At 43.8% G+C, this 20025-nt stretch overlaps 1 protein-coding gene across 2 annotated transcripts in view; it reads left to right on the top strand.

Annotated features, from left to right (window-relative positions):
- The first annotated feature begins 14368 nt into the window (after positions 1-14368).
- ACLY (ATP citrate lyase) overlaps positions 14369-20025 on the top strand; it is a 54501-nt gene continuing 48844 nt past the window's right edge. For both annotated transcript variants that reach the window (XM_033168851.1, XM_033168850.1), the window contains exon 1: positions 14369-14516. The gene's annotated coding sequence lies outside the window, so the exon portion shown is untranslated. The remainder of the gene's footprint in view (positions 14517-20025) is intronic.

Below are 20025 nucleotides of genomic sequence, written 5' to 3'. Positions count from 1 at the left end.
CCAGCAATGGGAGAGTCACTTCTTCCCCTGGTCCAGTTCCACACACCATGTCCATTTTGGGTTAAGAACTTAATTCATTCTGGAGGTCCATTCTTAACCTGAAATTGTTCTTAACCTGAAGTATCACTTTAGCTAATGGGGCCTCCCACTGAAGTCCAGCGCCGAGGGCCTTCTGGCGGATCCCTCACTGCGAGAAGCCAAGTTACAGGGAACAAGGCAGAGGGCCTTCTCGGTAGTGGCACCCACCCTGTGGAACACCTTCCCACTAGATGTCAAAGAGAACAACAACTACCAGACTTGTAGAAGACATCTGCTGAAGGTAGCCCTGTTTAGGGAAGCTTTTAATGTTTGATGGACTACTGTATTTTAATATTTTGTTGGAAGCTGCCCAGAGTGACTGGGGAAACCCAGCCAGATGGGCGGGATATGTTTGTGTGTGTGTGTATTATTACCCTTCCTCCCAAGGTGAGACACAACTCAGCTCCCCCAAGGGTTTGAAAAGCTTTCAAAGAGCCAGTGTGGTGTAGTGGTTAAGAGTGGTAGACTCGTAATCTGGGGAACTGGGTTTGCGTCTCCGCTCCTCCACATGCAGCTGCTGGGTGACCTTGGGCTAGTCACACTTCTCTGAAGTCTCTCAGCCCCACTCACCTCACAGAGTGTTTGTTGTGGGGGAGGAAGGGAAAGGAGAATGTTAGTCGCTTTGAGACTCCTTTGGGTAGTGAAAAGCGGGATATCAAATCCAAACTCTTCTTCTTCTTCTTCTTCTTCTTCTTCTTCTTCTTCTTCTTCTTCTTCTTCTTCTTCTTCTTCTCTTAGCTGAAACATTTCTAACAGGTGTAGTAAGGTACTTCAAGAGCAATAGTTGGGCTTTTTTAGAAGAGCCTCAATGAAATGTAAGGGTTCAACATGTGATCTATGATGGGCTACAAAGACTTGGGTTTGAATTTTACTTCTGCTTCAGGGATACCTGGTGTAGAGAATGGTTTTGTTGGTTGATTCTACCCCCTCCCCCTTGTGAATCGGCAGTCAGGGATAGAATGTGCTAAAAATAGAAAACAAACAAGAACTTAACCAGAGTTAAAAATCTACAGTAGAATAATTGCATTTGTGTAGCTTAGTTCAATGTGCCTTACGAGTTTCAAAACTCCTGGAAAAACCAGTTGGGGGACAGCAGTAGACTCTGACAGCGTTTTGCAGCTTCTGCAGAACAGATCAAACTGGTTCCGTAGCTTAATCAACCAAGGAAGCTTTGAATGATGCAAGGTGTAATAAACATAATGTCACGAAGAGGCCTTCAGCCAAGTGCATTCAGAGTTGTGGAAGAACGTTTTGGCCATTGTGTCTTCACAGTCACTGCACACATGACATTTTATCGACATGGGGTCTCATGGGTGTAGGAGAGAAACTATACACTTGTCACATGTTAAGAAGTAGGTGTCTATTTGCATGATTCTTAAACACACACAGATCACTTTATTTCTCTATGTGTGAACTGATTACACTGAAAATTCATGAGTCAAGGTGATGTGAAAAATTGATTGTGGCGCTGTATTTCTGATGCCTGAACAACACACAAGAGTTATTAGTTCATGTTACTATCTTCAGCAAACAAACATGCATTAATTAACCCTCATTTACCACTGGCGTATGCTTAAGAAAGCTGTAATTGGTGTTGTTTTAAAATGCGGCTTTCCCGGCAATGCTTCAGTTACTGATAGCGTTTCGCCCACGCTAGTGTTTTCCAAACTTCTGAAAGTTGCCACACACTTTTAAAATGTAAATTGGTAATGAAAGAAAATTACCCAGGCAGAGAGGCAACAAGAGGCCACCCGAGGGCAGGCAGTTCTCCGGTGCCTACGTGGGTATGTGGGGTGATGAAATGCTCCAATCACACCTGATGCAAAAACAGGACGTAATGAACCATCTCGACTGGAGACTGGAAGCAGGCAAAGCCAGGGCAGTTAATAATACAGAAACAGCTGGCACCCGCCTCTACAGATGGGTGCTTTGGGCTCCCAGATGTATTTCAATTATTTTATTGAATATCTCACAGCTCCCTGGCAGCTCTCTCATGACACACACGTTTTCCCAAGCACACATATGGGAATTATTATCCTGCACTGTTTCTGAATTTACGTAGACCATTGGCGAGTTTGCTGGAATGATTAACGTCTGCCTGTGCTGCTTCTCCCAGATGACTGATTCAGGGTGTGGTGGTCTTACAGCGTATTTGGAAAATGTCATTTGGACAATGTTGATATTTTTGTGGAGGCAAAATGCAGCTCCTTCCACCCAACACTATGGCACATACTTTTAATGAAGCTTTCTTTCTTTCTTTCTTTCTTTCTTTCTTTCTTTCTTTCTTTCTTTCTTTCTGTTATGTATTGGAAGTTCTCACCCTAGGCCACTAGGGGTGTTGAGTATATAGTTTCACTCTGCCCACCGTGGCTGCAGTTCTCACTCAGGTCCACAACATGCAAATGAAGGATTGAGAGTGCCGTTCACGGATTGGGTGGCTAGAGAGAGTTGTTACTGTTGCATGTCACTGAGTACTATATAAGCAGACTGGCTGAGCCCTTCAGTCGAGTTCTGTTCCAGCCTGAGAATAAAGAGAGCTGCTTGGAGAATCACTGTGTCGTCTGCTATGTCCACCCACTACTTAATACTTTCTGAATAAGTTTCAAATGTTTTGAAGTGTGTATTAACTATTAAGGGGCATAACACACGTCACAGGTGCACCTTTGTTTATTATATATAAAGAACAACAAAATAAATACTTCTCTGTAGCAGAAACAGCTTCCCCCCCCCACAATTCTGAATATGCTTGTCATATGGCTAGGTAAATTCAGGTCTACGAGTATTCTGGACATAATAAATACTGTACAATGTGTTTTGTACTATGGCTGATTGAATTATTTGTCAAAGCAAAGGAAAATTCTGCCAACGGTTGTATAAATGTTTAATGCATCTTTTTTATTTTTGACTGATTTATTTATTTCTGCCTTTTGGGGGGGGGAGAGGAAAGAAAACTATCCTTCCCGCCATAACAACCAATCCCACGTCCCACCAATGCACTACCCATGTATAATACAAGCCCAATTTTTTTACAGGAAAAAAACCTACGGAAAACTATGGTAGGTTGTTAGACCTTTGAATGTCCCAGGATGAATGACCAATAAACAGGAAAAGAGGAACCCTTTAACTGATACAGGCTGAGAGTCAGAGAGCTTAGTTGGAACTCTGGAAGATACTGAGGGCAACTGCTGGGGTGTTAAGCTGTGAATCTCCACCTATGCTCAACCTACCATATATATTTCCAAATAAACACAGATATTGCAAAACACCAATAAGCCTCCACTTACCGTAAGTTGTTCAAAGGAAACCAATCGAGGTAGGCTTTGCACCCCTGCATGCTGAAGTTCTGATCTTGATCAGAGCCCTCCCTGCACTGATGTCAATTCAAGCAAAACATTTAATGTCATATGTAGCCCTTATCCAGATGATTAATTGAGCCCTAATAGGAAACCTAGCAAAGTCAGGGGGACGACCCCAAATTTTTGGAGAAAAAGCGATCCATCTTAATGGATCATTTTATCTCCAATGTAATGTAGTCATCTTAATGGTCCGTATTTACCATCATGATTAATTTGGGTGTATATTTTTGGTCCGTGGAAGGTTCTCAGTTAGTTGCTCATGACATAGCTGTCAAGTTTCGGATTTGAAAATAAGGGATCAGCAGTCTCACCTATCCCGGGGACAGTCACATGTCATATGGGGGTTGTTATTATTATAGCACCTCAATTATGATCAGGTAGGGTGTTGTTTTATTCTTTTCTTAAAAAAAATATTCATTTTATAAGAAAGTACAAAACAAATACAAAAACAAACAAACAACACAGAAATTTCTTATATATTCTTAACATTGTTCCAATGTCATTTTAGGGTGACCTCCCCTGCTCTCCCCCCTCTGCAATTAATTTTCAATCTTCATTGGCAGTTACATACTGTTAGCAATCACCCAAAACTATTTCTCTATAACCTATATATCTTATAAAATCCAACTCCAACTTCATTACCGCAAACCTCTAAAAGCTTCCCCAAGGAATATAAAATTTAAACATGAGAATTTTTTTTTAATACACTCTAAATTTATTCCAATCTTCCTGCACTGTTTCCTCTCCTTGGTCGCGTAGTCTCGCTGTCAGCTCAGCAAGTTCCATAAAATCTATCATCTTCATTTGCCATTCTTCAACTGTTTGTATCTCTTGATTCTTCCATTTCTTGGTGATTAATATTCTTGCTGCTGTCGTGGCATACAAAAATAAAATAATATCCTTTTTGGAAATTTCTTCCCCTATAATTCCCAATAGAAAGGCTTCTGGTTTCTTTATAAAGGTGTATTTTAACACCTTTTTCATTTCATTATAAATCCTTTCCCAGAAGTCCTTAATCTTGGGGCACATCCACCACATATGATAAAAGGTTCCTTCTTTCTCTTTACATTTCCAACATTTATTATCTGATGTATGATACATTTTTGCAAGTTTTACAGGAGTTAAATACCATCTGTACATAATTTTCATCCTATTTTCTCTCAATGCAGTAGATGCAGTAAACTTGTAACCTTTTTCCCCAGGTGTTGTTTTATTCTCACACCTCTCAACAAATATTTTGCTTCTGAATGTTTTCTGATGGTGACCAGGGGTGCCAACTTGAATAAAATATTGTGGGGACCAGGTAAGCCCCGCCCTGCATAATCAATCACCTGACACAGTGCACACACACCGTTTGAATGGGAATGCCCATCAACGTTGTGGGGGCCCAGCCTCCTCAAATATTTTATTGTGAGGGACTGGCTGCTATGATGGGGACCTGTGTAATAGTCAAAACATTTGTTACAAGAAGCCCTTGAGAGACCTCTCCTGGGTTAATCTTTCTAATCCTTTTCTAGCATTTCTTTAAAAATGCCACCACATCTTGTATTAGCAAAATCTATATATGAATTGTGTGCTGTGTGAATAACCTAATACCTTTCTCCAGGTATTTCTCTGCCCCTCCCCCCGCGAGGTTCTCATTGGCTTCCGGCTGGCCATAGTTTAAAAGAGAATGTTGGACTAGGATTTGGCAAGTGTAAGGTGTTTCAGTGGTTGCTCATGAGAAATTAGCCAAAACGCAGAACTTCTAAACACTACTGTAAGTTCTTTATTGTGCAGATATTTACAGTGGAGCTAAAATAAAGACGTCCAGCTCATCCCTCTGCAGAGTCTGGGAATGTCCGTTTCCGGTTCTTTGTCCAGCATAAAAGGCGCGGGATCCTGAAACCCCTCCTCCCCCTCTACGTTCTTCCTCCCTGCGAAAACGGGGTGATGGAAAGGGTTCCTCTCCCCCTCCATCTGCTTGGTGCAGAGGCTCTCCATCCCTGCCACAGCCCCTGCTCCGACTTCCTGTCTCCATCTCCTCCTTCCCCCAGTGGAGGAGGATGACGAACTGCTCAGTGGAGATGGGGGTCCCCTGTACTGCAACCGCCCCGGGATCGTGTCCCCCTGCAGCGTTGCCAGTTTCCTGACAGCAAGATTTGGCAATGGAACACTTTTTTTATTTATTTATTCCAAGTTAAGGCTGCAGTCTGAAAAAACACTTATTAGGGATTAAGCCTAATTGGATGCAGCAGGACTTACTTCTGAGTAGGAATGCTGGAGAATTCAGATGAAAACAGAAATGGGAGCGGAAATGGCCAGTGCTTGTTTATTCACTCCATGTCTTGAATGGAAATCAATCTGTTTTCGTTGCTTTCAGCCCACAAACAATCTATAACTGATTGTGTTCCCCTCCCCCTTTTGCATTGTGTTTCCTCTGAATGGAGATGAATGGAGTGGTGTAATGTAATGATAGTGCAATTTATGCAACGCATAGAATTAACTATGTAAATTATGTAAGTGACGCAATTTTGCCACAGCGGGGACAAATAATGTAGTTGTTGGTGGAAGATGAACTGCAGCGGAATAGAAACGGGGCTGCGTGCGATGAATGCATGGCAGAATGGCAAACGATCCCTACTTCTGAGTAAACATGCCTAGGCTTGTGCTGCAAAGCTGTAACCATGGAGGTTAGGCATATTGCTTGCTAATGCCAGCTCCTCGAGCTTCTGTGAAAGGTTTTAAAGGAGCAGGTGCTGGTCGGAAAAGTTGGCAAACCTACCTAAGGTGGTGTATTTGTGTAATACTTAAACTGAGAATTCAATAATGTGGAATAAAAGCATGTGGTATTGGGTGGTAGCCTACTAGGATTTACACAGATTAGAGCCATTAAAATTAATGAACATGACTAAGCTAGGTTCATTAATTTCACCAGGTCTGCTCTGAGCAAAACCCAGTTGAATACCACCCACTGTGTGTTTCCCGCTACTTGTGAAGTGGTTTTCTGATGCATCCATGCTTCTGTCCCCAAGTTCCTATCATTTCCAACCTCACCTTTTCCTTTAATAAGCAGCATTCCCATCCAGGTTGTGTTTGTTTGCATAGGTGATGTAATGAGAGCAAGCGGGCTTAGGTCAATGAAAGGAACAGTGAGGAAACTCCTCTTGCTTTGCCAAATGACACCTCTCCAATCCTCCTCCTCCTCCAGAGTTTTGCAATCCTCCTCTGGCCAGCTTTTGGGAGGAAACCAGCATCTGGCCATGCATGCTGCAGTTATCCAAGTAAGGGCTTGTAGCATCTGCACACTCTTCAAGATCTTGCCCAAAGAGTGAGCAATAATTTACACACAGTCCAGCCAACATTCAGACCACCCATTTGAGATTTTAACTTCAGAGCAGCTTTGTCATGCTAACACCTTCTGACTGTTACACACCCTTTCCTCAGGCTTAGAGCAAGACTCAATCTCCCCAACACCTCCTCTCCCAACTTCTTTCTCTTTTGCAATTTTCCTCTTGCTTAAGAAAGCCAGATCCAAGTTTAAGAATTAAGAGGCAGGCGAGTGTGTAGCTAACCAGATATTAGTGCTAAGCCAAAGCTGTGTGTGTGTTTAGGTCAATGTTTTGTCCTTCTGTCCCTTGAAATAAACTCTTATCCTTTCTGGCCTTTTTTTTAGGGTTGAGTATATCCAGTGGTTTTTTTTTTCTCCTTAAAAAATGTTTAAGGGCTACTCTCACTTTCCTACTCATATTGAAATACTGCCCTTCAAAATGATAAGAGGAAACTGCATAAGCACGAAACATATTGAAAACCAGGAAGGGGGGGATCAGGGGAAGTCCCACTAAGATGTAATGGAAAAAATGTGATGTTATTTTAAGAATATTGTTGTATGTTTGGTGTTTGTTTGTTTGTTTATTGGTTGTTGAGTTTTGCTTTATATTTTATAAAATGAATAAAAATAATAAAAAAGAAAAAAAGAAATACTGCCCTTCAATGAGGCCAAACTTAGTTTCACAAATGTTTAGGGATATGCATACCCCTGCGTCTCCCCAGAAAAAAAAAGTTGCTCATATTTGGCTTATGGTAGGATTAGTGAGGGCGAGATTGATGCACTGCTTTAGGTTCATGTGCAATCTCCCTGTTTGGATACACATCCCTATCTGTATCATCATTTATTGACTTATTTATTATTTAAAACATGTCCGTACTGCTTCCCCCATTGTCTCAGGGCAGCATGCAGCAATATTAAGGTATTTCTTCTTCTTCTTCTTCTTCTTCTTCTTCTTCTTCTTCTTCTTCTTCTGATCACTCATAGCTGAGTAAGATTATCTTCCATGAATATGGTCTTAACACTGCAGTGCTGTCAAGTATCCCGTTTTCCCCGGGATTCTCCCTTATTTCAAGCAGTTTCCCGCTGCTCTCCCTTATTTTTTATTTCCCTTAAATTTCCCGTTTTTAATGGAAGCAGCTCCTCCCCTGCTGGGCAGGGACTAGGTGGGAAGACCTCGCCTACTTGGAGAGAAAAGCCTCAGCCCTCAAAGCAAGTGGGAGCCGTTTCCCGTCCTTACAGGGGGGTGTATTTCTCCCCCTGCATCAGCCCCTATCCATTGCTGCCGAGCCCCTCAGCCGGCCAATAGGGTTAGCTGGTGGGCGGAGCCTGGCTGCCTTTGAGCAGCTGCTGCTTCCTGTCCTGTTTTGATGGGATCAGACAAGAAGACGATGGGGCTCCATTGCGCGGAGCACATGGCTGCCCTCCTCTTTGCTGGCTGCCCTCTTTGCTCCGCTCCGAGCCCGAGGCCGCTTGGAGTTTACATTGCTGCTCCGCCCACTTTTGCTTCTGGCTCCGCCCACCACTGACATGTGACTGTCCCCAGGATAGGTGAGACTGCTGATCCCTTATTTTCAAATCCGAAACTTGACAGCTATGCTTAACAGTGTGTCCGTAGGTGACTGTGGAGGCCAATTCTGGCTCTGCACATCTTTCCACAGTGGGGGACATAGGTTTCCTGGCGGGAGTTGATCACGGTGAGGATTTGCCTTCCTCTTTGCTCGTTACAGGAAGAGAATGCAACTGAAGAACTAGGGCAGAGTTAGTAAAACAAAATCTAACGTACTGAGATCAAGCGCCACAGGCCTGGGAGCTCAAAGGTGTTTTTAAGAGACACCTGGATGTAATTACTGTGGATGCTTGCCTAAGCTCAGAGGCAGCAAGTCATGCGTTATGTACCACTAGAGCTAAATCACGACAAAGCCTAATTATGCTGCACTGATGGGTAATAAAACTGCTAGTGCAACACCAGAAGTCAGGGCATATTGGCTGGGTTGCCTTGGCAATGGGGACACACTCTCCTCTCTACACAGGCAGAGTGAGCATAATGTGAGGGCTTTGCTTGCACTCAGTCACATAGCCAAATCTTATTAGCTATTTGTGGAGATACCCTGGGATACCTAATTGACTAGAATAGCATGGTGAAGAAGGCCTTTCAAGTTTAAAAAAAAAACCAAACAAAACAAAAAAACAAACAAAACCAACCCACAGAGAAGATGCAGTTCAATTGCAACAAAAAGGAATCTGAAATCTATCGAGACGATTGGGCATCAATACTGGCCAGTTTATTTACACTAATTAACAACATGGAGATTTCCCTACAAAAGTTAATCAGGATTATCTCACCTGCGCCAAAATGTGTTAGTAGTGAATGAAAGGCATTCTGCACAATGTGTACAGAATAGGCAACGGACAATTATCAAATGACCAATTAGTCTGCTTAATGGTCAGAGGAATCTTATATTATACCAGGACTGGAGATACGCCACTACTGCACTAGCAGAACAGCTGCCATATCCAATGTGCACACAGGCCGGGGAAAAGCACACAACTGGAAAACACAACAACAGTGTAAAAAGCAACTAACACACACACACACACACACACACACACACACACACACACACACATCCCAGCATCTTTGGGAACATGCCACAACCCACCAGCCATGGATCTCACTGCTGCCCATGAACCATGTAGACAAAGAGGGCGCCCATCTCTATAAGTCAAGCCAGTACAGTGGTACCTCTGGTTATGAACGCTTCTGGTTACGAACTCCATTAACCCAGAAGTAGCTGCTTCTGGTTGCGAACTTTTGCCCCATTAGCAAAAGTGTGCCTCAGGATAAGAACGGTTTCAGCTTAAGAATGGACCTCCGGAGCGTATTAAGTTCGTACTCACATTGCCACACACCCTAAAATGCAAGAAATATAGACAACTAGCCACAGGCTGTTAAAGCAGCAACGGTCAGGAAATTGCTGGTTTGAACCACACCCAAGGGGAAAAAAAGGTTCTATACAAATACTATACAAGGAAGACATAAAAATTAGGTAGCAGCAGCAACAGCAAGGAAAACGAACACTGTTCTCAGGGTGTTGCTGGATCAAATCCATACAGAGGGATTCCTTCCAATTTCCTTGTAGGCACCATTTGTTGAAAAAAATGGGGGTGGTTGATGCACACAAATGAATGCACACTTGTTCCCAGGGGCAAGGGAATGGGAGGGAAGCCAGCGGGAGAGAAGTTTCCTGTACTTTTAAAATATATTGTATATTGTACCTTCGTGAACCACTTAGAAACGGTTATAGTTCAGTGGTATATGGATAAATAAATAAATAAAAGTAAATACCCTTAAATGGCTCAGGACCGCAATACCTCAAGGACCGCCTCTTTCCATATGAACCTACCCAGACCCTGAAATCACCTTCTGAGGCCCTCCTTCGTGTGTCTCCTCCTCGAGAGGTCCGGAGGGTGGCAACACGAGAACGGGGCCTTCTCTGCAGTGGCTCATTGTCTGTGGAATGCTCTCCCCAGGGAAGTTCGCCTGGCGCCTTCATTATACACCTTTGGGCGCCAGGCAAAATCGTTCCTTTTTATTTTTTTTTTATAAGAATTTATTGGCATTTTTCTATAACAACATATACCTACACCCACACCTACAATTAAACAAATGCAAAACAAATATAACAAATACAAACAATGTCAAGTATTCTTATAGCATCTTTCTAGAAAAAAAAAAATTTCTATTTCCATATCTTGACCATTGACTTCCCCTGCCTTTTCACCTTCGATTTGATATCCTTAATCTATTTTATAACCATTTCTCCTGAAAAATGCATCGCCATAATAATACCTCGTCATAATTCTTCTTGATTTAATCTTATCTATTTCTTATCTTAATCTACATCTTAATCTTAGTCCTCTTAATCCATAAACTTAATCCACTTAAATTCACTTTACTTATACTCCACATTCACAGATCTTCATAAATCATTCGTTTCAAATCTATTTCTTCTATCCTTAAGATTGCTGCTAATAACATAAAAACTCGAAATATCTCCTTTCATGTTCAAATAAAAGTATAACAAAATATTGTTGACAGTGTTCACCCTCCAATTTCAGATTACCATCTCAGGCTGCTTTAAGTTTTATTTAATGCTTCACCCCACACCCCCTCTGTCCATTATTCTTCTCCTAGTGGCATCGGCACTGAACATCCATGTAACTTCTCTCTCCCAACGTCCACAGATCCAGGCACAGTCCAAACCTCTCCTTGCCACGAGTTTAGAGGTGTCCATCTCATCATCTCTCAGCTTCTTCGGTTCTTTGTAGCATTCCTTTTCTTCTTGTAGATACCTTAATTCTCTGTCCCTGGCCTCCGAGCTCACACCTCGGGGACTGGATATAAAAAATCTTAACGTCGCCTTGGGGCTGCCACCCCCAGAAAGCGAATTTCTTCTCCGAAGTAGCTCACTCATTTCTCTCCATCTTTCCATCCACCCTCTCAGCTCATTGGCAAGGCATTCTTCCAAAGTGTCAAAAATTTTAGAAGCCTCCTCTGTGGGCAGTTGGTTCCCTTTCAGACCCCCACACAAGACTTTGACTTTTCTATAGAGCAGTTCCACCTTCAAGGCAGTGAGTCTCTGTTCATCCGTTAGTCCAGAGTTCAATACCAGTTCAAGGACGAAGCCCAGCATACTGGCAGAGGAGGAGGAAGTGGGTGTTATATTTCTACTCCTCTCTTTGTTCGTCGCCATTTTTCTAAGCTGGAGCGCAAATACCGCAACTTTAAATGGAGATATTTTCCTCTAGTTAGCTTCCCGAAAAAAAAGTTTTTCAGTCTCATGTGTCAATTTTAAATACTTTATAACCAGTTCGGTAGCAGTAATCACTCAAATTGGTTACATTCTTCAGCTCGAAGGGAGGGAGGGAGGCTGCCTTTCCCCTTCCCCCCGGATCGTTCCAAAAGCACGATTTCTAATCCAATTCTTTACTCACGACCACCGGGTTCCTTTAGCTCCATTCTTCACAGGTAGAACTTAGACGCTCACCGCGGGCTTTGTCGCCGCATTTGCATCCCGGTTGGGGCATGTCCCCGAAGCCCGGCTCCGGTTGTCCCTTCACCCCCACTCCCCCTTTACAGGGGGAGCGAGGGAAGGGTTCGGAGCCTCCGCGGGCGCTGCCGGGGAGCCCAGGGTGCGGGACGCTCTTCCCGCACCCCAATCGGAGCCGCGCGCTGCGGTAGCGCGGCTCCTAACCCCCGGGATGGACAAGGCGCTTCGGACCCGAAGCAGCCTTCGACCACCCGGCGATGGCGTCGCCGCCGGAAGTCAAAAATCGTTCCTTTTTAACCAGGCGTTTGGTTGACCTGATCGACACCCCATACCCTTTTAAAATGCGGCTCTTTTTGGGGGGTGGGGTAGGGTGTTATTGGGTTATTGTTTTTATTTTGATTTCATATATTGTGATCTTTTCTGTGAACCGCCCTGAGACCTCTGGGTATAAGGCGGTATAATAGATAGATAGATAGATAAATACTGGGTCTCAAATAAAGTTGTGCCACTGATAGTGTCAGGGCTATGAATTGAAGGGGTACAGGATATGGCGCATGTGTGATCTTCCCCAGTGCAGTTCATGCCCTGCCAGTGACTCTGCACCTTTTAACCTGTTTCACCAGCATGCATATCTTGAGTTGTTCTGCCAGCACCTGTGCCTCGGCAGTGATGTATCTGACATTCTGTTTTGGTGTAGGCTACTGGGGCTTCCACTGAATCTTGTTGTGCTGGAGGCTCTCCAGTGGTGCTCATAGCCTCCAAAATTTGTTCTAGATATCTAAGGGCTCATTCGCACTTCCACTTCCCTGCTCCTTAAACCCACTCTTGAGTGTTCAATTGGAAATCCAGATTGCCAATTGTTCCGATTGAGCTCTAAAGAGTGGCTTTTCCCAAGGGAGAGCAGCAGGATAAGAGCCAGTGTGGATGAGTCCTAAATTGGAAGTTTGGGCTGAGATTAATAAAGTTTTCACCAAGGAACAGGTGGACGTTAGGCCTGGGCATCCTACAGTCGATAGCTGTGTGGCTGCCCAATAAACGTTGCTGCCTGAGGCAAAAGGACAAGATGGCACCTCCTCTACTGATGGCGGGCCAGAATTCCCGCTGCACCTGAGAGCTGCCTCACTCTGCCTAAAGGTAGGGCTGGCCCCGAGTCCGCCATCTGACAAATAAAATACAGTACATAGATAAAACGAATATATGAATAATAATCAGAAATTGTATGCTGCATAATTGCAGCCTAAATTATAAACTGATAAGGGAAAATGTTCTCAGAAGCACTGGGACTTGCCATGTGTTCCAAGGAACTCTAGCTTCTGCATGAGCCTATAGTGACCCATTTTATAAATATAATTATACATTTTGAATAATAGAATCATAGAATTGCAGAGCAGCACCAGATTTAGGGTGGTGTGGGTGGTTACACAACAACAACAATTAAAAAACCTATATTTATATGGATAAATATACAAGTAAATATAGGGGAAAACTGTACCAAAGGGAATTGTTGTGAAAATAAGAAATATCGGGGGGGGGGGGAGGGCCACCAAATTTTGTCCTTGCTCAGGGTGCCCTATTACCAAAGTCCACCCTTGTTGTAGAGTTGGAAGGGACCCCAAGGGTCATCTAGTCCAACCCCCTGCAATGCAGTATTCAGTTTCCACTTTTTTAAAAAATGATAATTTCACTTTAACAAAAAATTAAAAGTAACGCACATGGGCGTAACCTCAGGGGAGGCAGGAGGGCAGGCTGCCCCCCCCACCAAACAAACAAACTTAAATAAAAGTAGAAATTATGGAAAGATTTTGACAGATTTTTCTGAGCACTTGGGGTCAAAAGGCAGTAATCTAGAACTGTTCTTGAGACATTTCATTCCAAATCTACTCGATAGAGCTGGATGGAGGAGGTTGACAGGTGTCTTGCCCCCACAACATAAATCCTACCTACACCCCCGGTAACCCATTTACAATATTTTAAATAAAATTGAAATGTGGTTGCTTAGCTTCCAAGTGTCCCTATTTTCCAGGGACATCCTTGATTTAGAGAAGCCGGTTGCTGATTTGATCCTGGAATGTCCCACTTTTCCTTAGGACGTCGCTATTTTCATTGGAGAAAGTTATGGAGTTATCAGAGCCGTCTGAAGGCAATCCTGTGTAAGGAAGTTTTTTTTTAAAAAAAGTGTTTCATGTTTTATTATGTTTTTATATATGTTGGAAGCTGCCCATAGTGGCTGGAGCAACCCAAGAAGATATGTGGGGTATAAATAGTAAAATTATAATTCTGGAATGTGAGGTCCCTGTTTTCAGCGGAGAAATGTTGGAGGGCATGAAACACCCGTCTTGTTACAGGAAGGAAAGTCGGAGCGGACAGATAGGAAAAACTACAGCTCCCAGAAGCCTTTGCAACTCCTCCCCACCAAGCATCCCCGCCCCCCCCCCCAGCATCCCGTGTTCAGCTCGCGGGAGGTGAGCCAATGGGCGAAGTCAGGCATTGCTCAGGCAAGCAGCACGTGGGGGCCAGGCTGCCCAATGGCAGGGCCGGGAGTGCATCTAGCCATATGAGAAGAGGCAGAGAAGGAGGAGTGAGCCAAAAAGAGGGGAAGGCGACGGGAAGCGAGAGGAGAGAGAAAGGCTCGGACAAAAAAGCAGCAGCGGGGGAGCAGCAGCTTCCGAAGTTGGGAAAGGCCCGGGGGAGGGAAGAAGGACAAGGCACTTTGCAGCAAAGGTAAGGGAAGGGAGACATTGGTAATAATAATAATGCAAACTCAAATGAATAAATGCATCTGTTTATTTCCATCGCCTCGTTCTCCGCATGGATGCAATGGGGGGGGGGGTAAATATATATATATATCATTGCATCTCCTGGGCTGTCAAGGGGAGCGGGGAAGAAATGTTTTTAGAGGAGCATCGTTCAAGAACAACCAGGGACCCATCACTTTCCCACCCCCTCACCCCAACATCCTGCAAGAGGTGCTAGAGAAAAGCAGGGCCCCTTCACCCCAGTGAGTTTGCCTATTGCTAGTTTTGGATTGTAAACTCATCGGGGCGAATGCCTGCTCGGTTTTCTTATTAAAATTGAGTAAATTGTAATTCTTGGTTGTTAAACTTTTTTTTTTAAAACACAATGCACTTGGCACAATTTTAATAACTAGTCTTCCATTCCATGTGCTTAGCACCAGAAGTGCATCGCTGTTTTTATTTCACGGGAATACATCTCTGTGCCAGGATAGAAGTGAATTGTCTGCTCCCCCTGCCCCCTCCCCCAACAACCAGAGGGGTTGCAGCCTACATTATTTGGGCAAAATATTGCCAAGAACATTGGACGTCTCGCTTGTTCCATCAGCCCTTGATAGGATTAAGATGACAAAGGGGCAAGACTTGGGTGGAGAAAGGAAGGTCTGAAATTTTGAACCGTCCTTGGGTGTGTTGAGGGAGAAAGGGATACCTGCTTAGGTGTGTTTTGGAAGAATGGAAAGTTGAATCAAGAGAGAGATTTCACTAGCTTGTAGGCGTGACCTAGTGAAACTGACTGCCACAGGTTCAGGACAGAGACAAGGAAGTACTTGCACATCACATAATGAAATTACGGAATGCCTGGTCACAACATGTGGTCATGGTTGATAGCTTTAGATGGCTTTTAAAAGGCTTATCTTGTGGAAGATGAACCTGGCACTGGATATCAGTCTTAAGAGCGAAAATAGAGTCCATGTTCTTAGGCAGTGTTGCATCAGAGATGTTTGGGAGCAGAACAAAGTAGGGCTTATTGTGCCCTTGTTGTGGGCTTCCAAAAAGCTACCAATGTGGGAAAAAAGATGCGGAACTACAAAGGTCTTATACCTTGATATAGAATTGCCATTCTTGCTAAATTTTACCTTACCATCCTAAATGTAACCTGGAAATCAGTATGGTGTGATGGAATCAATCATCTGCCAAAGCTTCCTGTAGTTATTACTGAGTTGGGAAGGTGTTGTAAGTCCTTTGGCACATCGGGTAACAGGAGATTAGCAAGTTTAAGAAATCACCACCACCATCTCCTCCCCTGGCATTGCCACACTTTCGTCAAGTCTTTTGCCTCAGCTGTTGACTTCATTTTGTCTCTGGGCAAATCATGTTCTCTCTTGATAGTTTTCTGTAGGTCCTACAATGTAATGTTGGCATGTTGTTGTTGTTCAGTCGTTCAGTCGTGCCCGACTCTTCGTGACCCCATGGACCAGAGCACGCTAGGCACGCCTATCCTTCACTGCCTCCCGCAGTTTGGCCAAACTCATGTTAGTAGCTTCGAGAACACTGTCCAACCACCTCATCCTCTGTCGTCCCCTTCTCCTTGTGCCCTCCATCTTTCCCAACATCAGGGTCTTTTCCAGGGAGTCTTCTCTTCTCATGAGGTGGCCAAAGTACTGGAGCCTCAACTTAAGGATCTGTCCTTCCAGTGAGCACTCAGGGCTGATTTCTTTAAGGATGGATAAGTTTGATCTTCTTGCAGTCCATGGGACTCTCAAGAGTCTCCTCCAGCACCATAATTCAAAAGCATCAATTATTGGGCGACCAGCCTTCTTTATGGTCCAGCTCTCACTTCCATACATCACTACTGGGAAAACCATAGCTTTAACTATACGGACCTTTGTCGGCAAGGTGATGTCTCTGCTTTTTAAGATGCTGTCTAGGTTTGTCATTGCTTTCCTCCCAAGAAGCAGGCGTTGGCATGAGCTAAATGTAAAAAACAAAACAAAACAAAACAAAAAAAATAGACAGCAACATGATGGAGAGCATAAGACACAGGAACCTTTAACTCAAAAAACACATATTTCACTATCCACTGAGAGCTCATGTTATTTTTGCTGTTAAGGATATATGGAGCTGCCTCATGGTGACTCAGAACAATGGTTGGTATCATCTCCTCTGCCTGGTAGCTGTTTCACCAATATTTTGGGCCAAGATACCTTTCACAGCTCTGCGATGGCAGATCATTTTTAACTGGAAACACTGGGGATTAAACCTGGAATCTTCCACGTGCTCTTTCCCCCTTAGTTGTGAACCCCATCTCAAAGGACCCAAGAGACTGTTTTCTTTTTACTGGAAGAGTTGTTTGTATGTAGTAAAAAAGGCAAGAACGTTGGTCAGTGATCCAGTCTGAGAAAGTTGGAAGGCTTGTTTAAAGGGCAGGTTATTGGTAAGAAAATATTCCAGAGCCCCTATGATGAATATCTTGCCTCCATCGAAGCAATGCCACTCTCTGCTGTTGGAGTTTACGTGGGCTAAACAAGCAGGTACCAAGCAGAGAATGCAGGGTGAGGGGGTAAATGCTATTGAGATTTTACTTAGCTGACCTCTGGTATCTCATGTCGGAGACACCAAAGTTATATTGACATGTAAACCGGGAAATCAAGAAAAACAGCTGATAACTCTGTTGTCTCAAAACAGTATTCTATAGAAGTCTGGGTGCTCTTTTGGTATATATCAGTATTTCATATCTCTTAAGTCGAACAGTGAATTGTTTTCTTTTACTGTAGAAAGAGGACTGGGGTATATAATTAATGATACTGAGGGTTCTTTGAAGGATGTTGTGGACTAAAGTGTGTGGGTAGGTTTTGTAGTTGTAGAAACAGGGGCACTAGGATTATTGCTAAGTGCTTAAACCCAGGCTGCTGACACACATTTGCATGTGCTAAAAATTTATTTGTACAGGAGCCTCTGGACAAGTTAAGTTGGTAGCTGGCTGGGGTTTTTTTGGGGGGGGGGGAAGGAGTCTTACCAGCACGCTGCTTTGGAGGATGCCCAACTGCCTTATAAGCAAGATTAAAATATTTTCAAAATGGGGGGGGGGTAGGTCAGGAGACATGTAAAAAATGCAGGGTTTGGGCCCCCTGAGATCCACCACTTCTGTCTGATCTTCTCATATGCAAAAGCAACCCAGTAATGGGGCCAGAGGGAACCATAAGGTTAAGAAGTCCGACACTGCAACCCAGACTTTCTTGTAAGTGTGCAGTTTTGGCCTTCTTTTTTAAGCAGCGAATTGGGAGCTTTCAGAGAGGCTGGGAAATCAAGAGACTGGGAACCTGGTGCCCTGATGTTGTTGGACTACAACTCCCATCACCCATGACCATTGGCCATGTTAGCTGGGGCTAATGGAAGTTGGGAACCCAGCAATATCTGGAGAACTGCAGGTTCCCAGCCTCTGATTTAAATGCTCCATTTTTCAAACCATAGAGATGTTTGGAGGGACTATTCCGGTGTTAAAAGCTTGAGACTTTATATAAACGATTCCTTTCCACCAGCATTTTTTAAAAGCACAAAAAGTGCTCTTGAGACATTCTGCCTGATACTGGTTCCAGCCAGAGCCCACAAATCCAAAGTGCTGCTTATTTTCTTAGGTGGAGTTCTAAGCAAGATGAAAGATGCACTTTGAACTCACAGGTTCGTGGGATCCGCGTGGATATGAGGGATTTTAACTGTGCAGCTGAGCAGCTCTTTATACATGTGTGTTATTTAAAAATGGAAAAAAAAAACATAAGACTGTAGGCAGGCTCCATTGAAATCCATGGCTGGTTGGTTTCCCTCTTTCCCCGCCCCCCTTGCCACCTTTCACTGACTCCAACCAAAGACGGATTGCAGCCATAGATTTCAGGTATGACATGTGTTACGAAAGCACAGCAATGACAGACTCAGCCTGCTTGAAGCCATGCGTTGGCCTTTTTAATAAATCAGAGTGAATAATGGGGAAAGCCGATCTTGATCAGTGTTTTTGTGCCTTGGCTGGCACCTTCCCATCCACTGTCCTCTGCCAATCCAGAATGAGACCCGTCTGTTAAGCACCCATTGAACTTTCTTTACAAAGCAAAGAGGGCAGCTTACTTGGGTTGGCTGGGCTGCATAGCCGTGTCTGCAGTTTGCCTGCCTTCTGAAGGTGGCACACGCCTGTAGAAATTACAGCTTTTAAAAACCTGGATACTTCTGCAGTCCGACGGCATAACATTTGGTGTAACAGTAGTGATCTGTTGTGCTTCTTAAGCTTCTTGGTCAGTGTCATTTCAGTGCTCCCCCCACCCCCATTGTTCAAAGGGAGAATTCAGGTCAAGGGATTAGGTGGCAGAGAAGAGGAAGGACTTCTACATTTCTTTCCCTGAGAGTTCTGTTAGGAACCAGTGTGGATAGCTTATCAGTGCTGGTCGCTCCATATCTAATCCCTTGCAATGGCTGTGGACTTTCTCTCGTCTGAAGACCAGTTGCTGGGGAAAGTGCTTTAGTCCTCATGCCCTGGTTGCGGGCTTTCCATAGGCCGTGAGAACAGGATCATAGAATCATAGAGTTGGAAGGGACCCTGAGGATCATCTAGTCCAACCCCCTGCAATGCAGGAATATGCAACTGTCCCTTATGGGGATTGAACCTGCAACCTTGGCATTATCAGCATCATGCTCTGAGCTTTGGGTCTGATGCAGCAGGGCCCTTCTTATGGGTGCAGTGCTCTTACATTACAGACACAAAGTCTTCTTGAGTTCCAAGTCTGATGCTTTCTTTGTCTTGGGCAACAGTGGACAATCTCTTGCTTGGCTCTCCTTATCTGTATACAGGAGCGAGTGGGTAGGAATTGAGGTTAGCTGTGGTGTCCTTCTTCCTAAGTGTTGGCTAAACAGTTACTGCAGACTCAACCTTGCTGAATACAGCTGGTAAGTGTTTTGATCGGCTGGGTTGTGGTCATTATGGTCTAGATCAGTGTTTTTCAACCTTTTTTGGGCAAAGGCACACTTGTTTCATGAAAAAAATCACGAGGCACACCACCATTAGAAAATGTTAAAAAAATTTAACTCTGTGCCTATATTGACTATATATAAAGTAATTCTCTTGATTTTTTTCAATTTTTCCCACGGCACACCAGGCAACATCTCGCGGCACACTAGTGTGCCGCGGAACAGTGGTTGAAAAACACTGGTCTAGATCAGTGTTTTTCAACCACTGTTCCGCGGCACACTAGTGTGCCGCGAGATGTTGCCTGGTGTGCCGTGGGAAAAATTGTGTTTATTTGATTCCTATTCAAGAGAATTACTTTATATATAGTCAATATAGGCACAGAGTTAAATTTTTTAACATTTTCTAATGGTGGTGTGCCTCGTGATTTTTTTCATAAAACAAGTGTGCCCTTGCCCAAAAAAGGTTGAAAAACACTGGTCTAGATGTTGGGGAAACTGTGAGTGAAGGCAGTAGAGGATGGAGTAGTTCTTAACATCTGCGTTATTTT

Source organism: Lacerta agilis, chromosome 14 (genome assembly GCF_009819535.1).
Source record: "Lacerta agilis isolate rLacAgi1 chromosome 14, rLacAgi1.pri, whole genome shotgun sequence".
NCBI classification, from domain to species: Eukaryota; Metazoa; Chordata; class Lepidosauria; order Squamata; family Lacertidae; genus Lacerta; species Lacerta agilis.
This window is presented reverse-complemented; position numbering and strand designations above follow the sequence as displayed.